Source organism: Panthera tigris, chromosome A3 (genome assembly GCF_018350195.1).
Source record: "Panthera tigris isolate Pti1 chromosome A3, P.tigris_Pti1_mat1.1, whole genome shotgun sequence".
In the NCBI taxonomy this organism is placed as follows: Eukaryota; Metazoa; Chordata; class Mammalia; order Carnivora; family Felidae; genus Panthera; species Panthera tigris.
The window spans coordinates 139,327,061-139,333,239 of NC_056662.1; positions in this window are offsets into that span (position 1 = coordinate 139,327,061).

Consider the following 6,179-nt stretch of genomic DNA (forward strand, 5'->3'; position numbering starts at 1 on the left):
TTGAACTCCCATCTAACTCAAAAGGCCTCCATTTTGCTTCTCTCTCTCTCTCTCTCTCTCTCTCTCTCTCTCTCTCTCTCATTTGTCTTTCTTTCTTTCTATCTTTCTTTCTTTTTGTGAGAGGGGGAGAGTGGGAGAAAATTACTATTGATTCATTTGCCCAAATAGAAAGTTAAAGAGGAACATAAACCAAATCAACCAGAAGATACTTATTTTCCATTTTCCAGATACCAGATAGCAATCACCTCATTATAAGGTACAATAATCTTACTCACAATTCCTAAATAATACATTTCCACTATGAATCATTGCTAGGTATGGTATGCAACCAAAGGGCATTTTATTCTTCATGACTCACATCAAATGGTTTCTATTCTAAAACCTAGAAGAGAAAATATTATGCTGACAGCTAACTAACCAGAAAGCTTCTGCAGGTGTTTCCATGACAGAGCTGTAGTAAGCTATCATGAGATTTACACTTGGATAAAATGGAAATACCAAGAAGACAGCCCTTTGGGGGTTTGGCTTGCCTTTTGATTGATTGGAGTTAGTATGCTGAAGGGGTTCTGCCTGCCCAAAGGTCCCAAGCAATCTAAAGCTGTCACTCATTTTGCCAACTAGTTACCTTTTCCTCACGCCCTTGGCAAGGTTTCAGTGGGTGTCCAGAGAGTTTGCCGGTTGTTGTTTCTGTCTTTAGGTTTACGTGGCTGCAGGGCTCCCATCACTGGAGCCCAGAGACACTTCTGGAATACAAGAGATGGAGTTTTAAGGCTAAAAAATCAGTATTAGTCTGTTCAACTGGAGAATCACAGATAACTTTAGCAAATTTAGTGAATTTAACTACAGAGGCAAAGATGTGCCTTAAGTGTCTTGTAGGAGGTTGTCAGGGAAATGGGGCCCACAGTCTCTCAACTGCCTTCAAACACACTTTGTAGCTTAGGCAACCTGGAGGTTTCAGAACTGACAGAAAGAGGATTTCTGAGTAAAGGGGAAAAAAGGCATTAGAGGAATAAAAAATGCTGATTGTATCAGAGACTTTTGCACATACTGCCCTTCATAATCCCTGCAGAACCCTGTGAGGAAGGTGGAATTATCTCGTACAGCTCTGGTGAGCAGCCCTTATCTTTTATCAGACTTTACAACTAGCAGTTGACAGAGCCAGGGTTTGGCCCCAGTCCGTCTGGCTTTAAAATCAATGTGCTTTCCCAACCCTGTGTTGACTCACAATCAGAACCTGTTGTATGGGCCCTAAACTGGAGCAAACATGTCCACACAGCTGTTCCTCCCACGGTCTACCAATGACCTCAAAACTAATAGAAAAAGAAATCCAAAATTAATTAACTTCCTTTTTTTTAACATTTATTTTTTGAGAGACAGAGTGTGAATGGGGGAGGGGCAGAGAGAGAGGTAAACACAGACCCGGAAGCAGGCTCCAGACTCAGAGCTGTCAGCACAGAGTCCCATGCGGGGCTCAAACCCACAAACCGGGAGATCACGACCTGAGCTGAGGTCAGACGCTTAACCAACTGAGCCGCCCCATCACCCCATAAACTTCCTCCCTAAAGTATAAAATAAATTGTTAAACTTCGCAATTATCTCTGAAAGTGTATTTCTGTACAGGTTTTATTTATCTTCCCGTTTAATCCACATCCAATTCTTAGTAATTGATTTTGGAAACTTCGGGTTCCCTCCGGCTCAGAGGAGGATGTGATGTCCTCAAGTGCAGCATCACCACACTTTTACCGGGTCCCTGAGGGCTGCTTGCCCCTTGGCCACTGAAAGCCGAACCACAGCCTTTTCCCCACTGGCCCTCATTTCTCGGCACAGCCATGGACAAAATAATTAGGTTTCTTGACACAGGTTTTTAGTTTCCACAAACCTCATCTGCTCTCTTAGAACAGGTTCAGGTAATGGTGTGAACTGCCAACTGATTATGTAAAATCATATTTACTGAAGATTAACATCCATGCAATGTCTTTAAAGTTTTAGAGAGAATTATAAACATGTCACTGCAATTTCACACCAATGTCTTCTTTCACTCAGGTTAGAATGTCATTATTTGAGCACTGAACTCAAGATTAAGCACACTGGGTCCTTGTTAAGAAAGAACAATTGTGCTTCTTGATCATTTTGACTGGCTTCCCACAATATTGCCAGGGAGTCCCAGGCGTTTGCTTCAGTACCTTGGGGCAGCTGGCAGGTAACACTGCAACCTGGCGCCTCTGGGGGCCTCCGAAGGCCTCTGTGGCCTGACCCCTGGTGAGGTAAGCATCCCCCCACCCCTTCCTCCTGGCAGCCTGGAGTTTTCTGCTTTAGGAACTATGACTCAGCTGCCTCTTTGTACTGGGAAGTCTCAGTTCCCTTTTTTCTTGTTTCCCAAAGAACTTCAAAGCTGCTGTAGAATGATTATAAGCAAGAGTATGGAAAATAGTGACAGTCACAAAAAGGTGAGCAAAGCCACCCAGAGTGATGCCTGCATAGTAAGAGAGGCTAATTAGGAATATTTTCTCATTATCACTGAGTGGATTTTTGCAAGAGGATATTGATCAATTTCCTAAAAATTTAGGAAAGCCTGAAGGAGGAAACGGGCCAGAATTACAATGGGTATTTTGGTAGGCCAGGGAAGGAGTGTTGGCCTTACAGTCACTGGGATGGGCTATAGTGGTATCTCCCTCTGGGTAAGGGTAAGGACACGGTCTGTGGAAAATGGGGCCCTGACATGCAATAAAAATTTAACAAATAACTTATCTCTTTTCAACTTTTTTCAATATTGAAAAGGTACTGTACAAAATTTCTTTGTTCTTTCTGAACACCACCTGTGGTCACAGTTTGATGGAACACTGACCTATGTGCTAGGACACTGAAGCATGAGTTTGTTCTCCAGTAAGAATGAGAAGGTTTGTACCAAACAAAATTAAATGGATTGCTGAGGTATAGAAGGTGCTCAGATTCTTTAATGTGCTATTGTACAATCTTAATCACAAAAAGGACAATTTAAAAGGTAATTTCCCAGACTCATCTGATGACAGGGCCCATTGCCCTGGGTATTCCTGCAGACCCTCCTGCTGCCACAAGGGAAGACACTCCTCTTCCCGGAATCAGGGGTTCAGTGAAAGCTCCTTCTAAATATGACTGAAGTTAGGGCCTGAGAAAATTAGACTAATTTATTTAGGGCCTAATTATTTTGTCACTCTCCTTACCAGAAATGTTTGGTGAACGCTGTCTCCTAGCATTTCACACCTTTCCCCAGCCTGGCCTTCCAAGGCTTCCCCACATCACGGCCCTGCCACATTTACCCTGTTGGTTCCCACAACCTGCCCAGGGCGTGCTTCTATTTGTCACATTTACCACAAAAGAAACAACCTCTGTAATTAGCAAAGAAGACATCCAGCGAACCTCAGAACAAATTAGATGGGAAACAATAGAAAAAGAATTTCTATACAGCAAGTGTATCTTGAGAAAATACCTTAGCAAAATCCAAGAACTGTCATTCATTAAAACAAACAAACAAACAAACAAACAAACAACTGAGACAAGCAAAGTATGTAGCAGAGATTGCACAGGGCAAGACCTCATGGAACACACAGGAGGTTTTCCGTGTTGGGAAGGAATAGCATCCAAACCAGAGCAGTGTACCCCGGCCACTTGAGAGGGGTTGTTATAGAGCAGAGCATGAAAAAGGGGTTACCGTCTGACATCAGCATCTACTTTATGTAATCTTTCATGCAAATCTTTTTTTTAAAGTTTTTTTTAAACATTTATTTGTTTTTGAGGGACAGAGCATGAGCTGGGGAGGGCCAGAGGGAGAAGGAGACACAGAATCCGAAGCAGGCTCCAGGCTTGGAGCCTTCAGTACAGAGCCTGACTCAGGGCTCAAACCCACGAAACGTGAGACCATGACCTTAACTGAATGGAATTGGATGCTTAACCGACTGACCCATCCAGGAGCCCCTCATGCAAATCTTATATCACTGCAAAGTCTGTATTGTTCTCATTGCAGGATGCTTTCAGTTATTCTCAACAAAGCCTTTTATTCTCTTCATAATTCCCAAGCTAAAAGACACTACTCGAGATGTGTCATGTGTAACACCTGGACTGCACGTGACTGATGTCTGTGGTAAAAATGTCTTGCCAAAAATGAGTAGAGTGAGGTCAGGATCCTCCCACGCTGAATTGTCTCAACCAGCCTTTCTTCCATCTGCTCATGCTCCCCATTCTGCTATCATCAAAATGGGTTCACAGAATGCTGGCTGAAAACATGGGGATCTGATGCTTTGGTTAAGCAAATCAGCTGTAAAGTGGCTGAATAATTTCCACTTGGATCTTCAAAATATTGAAGATAGTTTATAGACCCCTGTATTACTTTTGAAGATCTCAACTACCCTGGGTATTTGGGCTGGGGATCCCTCTTGCAGTAGATGTGTTCTTAGCACCCAGTCCCTCCTGTGGCGTCACATCCCCTACGAGTGGCTATCGGTGAGTGTGCAACTTCCCTTTACCAGTCTCCTTCTCCAGCTTCTTCCAGCTTTCCCTTACATCGTTCCCCAGACATAGAGTTTATTTAACTTAAAGGCCTGTGTTGGACAAAGCTCACTGTTAGAGCTTTGCCATTGTTGACAAGCCTTTACAAGAGGTGAGTCTCTGAAGCCTAGCAAATAACAACATCCCAGAGTCTGATCAGAGCAGCGTTTGCAGTTTTGTTTTATTCTGAGAAACTGTTTTTAAGGAAGCCTTTCTTTGAATTTCTTAGTGAAGAAGCTTGTTTTCCTGAGAGCTGCAAACCAGAAGATACATCGCTCTTCAGATCTCCCCACACTTTCCTCACAGGTCACAACAGCAGAGCTGAATAGACCTGAGACATCACCTAGGCTGACCTCCTCATTTCATGAATGGGAGACTGAGCCCAGCAAAAGTTAATCTACTTAAAAGTAGTTGGTTAGAACTGACTTTATAACCAGAGTGAACATATAGGTTATCATTCAAATGAGCAGTTTTTTAAAGTAAAGGGATGGGATTAATGACTGTGTGAGAATTACAGGTGTGAACTGGGATGGTGGCAAGTAAACAAAGATCTATGCTCCCCCTAACATAAGCAGGTCTTCTGAATCTTACAGCAAGCCTACCCTAACACTGGTTCATGAGAATGATAAGAATTCTTTTGTTTTGTTTCACAAAAGCAGTTTGAAAAAATTATTTTAATGTTTATGCAATTTACAATTTACTGTAATACATCCTGAATTCATTCTTCATTATCATTACTGTGCTATCATAGCTTTGCATTACCCAAACCAAAACAAACCAAGGCAATTGAGTAATAAGAAATAATTGGCATTTTTCAAATTCCTCAGTGTGAGTAAAAGAAGGCAAGAACCCATTTATCAAAGAATGGAATTTAGTGTTTTTGAAAATTAGAAACTTTATAACTTAGCTCCCTCATTAGGTTCAGGGTTTTGCCATTTTATGCGCATGGAAACCGATGCTACTTTTTTAAAAGGTTATTTACTGATTTTGAGAGAGAGCACGCATGAGTGGTAGAGGGGCAGAGAGAGGGAGAGAGAACCCCAAGCAGGCTCCACACTGCCAGCACAAAGTCCAATGCAGGGCTCAATCTCAGAAACCATGAGATCATGACCTGAGCTGAAATTGAGATTCAGACACTTAACCCACTGAGACATCCACACACCTCCCAATGTCATGTTTTCTGAACAAAAATTTGACTATTGTAATTAAGCTTCTCATCATGGAGTGAAACTAAAACATGAGATCGTGTTTTAATAAAAATCCAAATGATGCACTTTAATGAATGTCCTTAAAGAAGTAGCTGAAAAGATCTTGATATTGATTATATCAGTAATTGGTCAGGAGTATTAAAAACACAAATCAATTCACAAATTACTGTTGGTTACCCACTGAATGCAGATATGCTGCTAGTTTTTATTTTTTTATTTTATTTTATTTATTTATTTTTTAATTTTATTTTTGGGACAGAGAGAGACAGAGCATGAACGGGGGAGGGGCAGAGAGAGAGGGAGACACAGAATCGGAAACAGGCTCCAGGCTCCGAGCCATCAGCCCAGAGCCTGACGCGGGGCTCGAACTCACGGACCGCGAGATCGTGACCTGGCTGAAGTCGGACTCTTAACCGACTGCGCCACCCAGGCGCCCCTAGTTTTTAGGGA